Here is a 1,331-nt window from a genome sequence, read left to right on the forward strand (position 1 = left end):
CCGTTAATATCTCTTGATTCAGATTGCTAGGGTATCTGCTAGATCCCATGTTTGGCAGCCATAATTCAGAGCTGGCTGGCTTTATCATGCCATTGTACAACCTTAGTTTCAGGTTTTTAGATCTATTTTTCGAGATTTCATTATTATTGACAAAGAGATGAAATCTCTGTTCGCGCTTGTTATGGGCTGGTCTACCTCAGTCATTTATTGTGGACCCAATGACATAGAAAATGTTACTTTCGGAAAACATTTGCCACCCACGCAGACCATGAGGTTAGGGTGGATTTTTCGGCTTAGAATTGCCTTTATTATTATTATATATATATATTCCAAATTCTCACTACATTATGGATTACTATACATTATTTCACACTTTTCTCAATATGTTTCAATTTGTTATCATTATTTACATAGTTTTTAAATTTTCAATGTTGTCATCTTTTTGTAGAAATTCTTACTTTTGTAATATTATATTTTATCTTCTTTTAGTATAATTTGTTGTTATATATTATTTTTTGTTTTATTTTATTTTTCATTATACGATGGCTGTTATTTAGACTTTATTTTTAGCCGAAGACCTGAAATTTAAGCCGAAACGTCGGCACAAATAAAATAAATTCCATATATTTTTGGTCTTTATTACTCCACTACCGCATCTCCCCTCCTCACCCTAACCCGATCATCCTTTCTTCACATTCAACGAATTATCTTCTAAAAAATTACCAATCTTCCCCCCGAAACTTATAAGCTTATTATAAACATTATTACATGCTAATCATGATTTGTAAATAATTTATAAATTGAATTATCGGTGTTAGTTTTACCTTAAAAGGTGAGTTACCATTAGTTATAGTATTGTACTTGCGTTATAAATGCCATTATTTATTATATAAATTTACTAATAAATAGTTTTAAAAAAAAACAAATTAAAATCTGTACCGCTAGAACCAAATGGAGGCTCAGGAGTTCGGTACTTAGTAAAGAAGTGCAGTTACTAGACCAACGGTTGTGCAAGGAGGTGATTTGGTCAGAATCACGCTCAATAAATAGTTTAAATGTTTATATTTTAAACGAAGGGCAATTAAAACATAACAATTAGCCAATAATAAAAATAACTGTGAACTCCAGAAATCTCAGGGGAGGTATCAGACCTCTCCCGTTCTTTTGAATGTTATTTTTCGTGAAAGGACAGAATCATTTTGACAATATATTTTTTGGGGGTATTATAAATAAACATTGAGAACTCTAGAAATTTTTTTTTAAATTTATATCTTCAGGACTAAAATATGATAAATTTAATAAAAAAAACTTTTAATGGACCCAGGATCACT

Source organism: Halyomorpha halys, unplaced genomic scaffold (genome assembly GCF_000696795.3).
Source record: "Halyomorpha halys isolate HHAL.00 unplaced genomic scaffold, Hhal_1.1 Scaffold1444.1, whole genome shotgun sequence".
Classification (NCBI taxonomy): domain Eukaryota; kingdom Metazoa; phylum Arthropoda; class Insecta; order Hemiptera; family Pentatomidae; genus Halyomorpha; species Halyomorpha halys.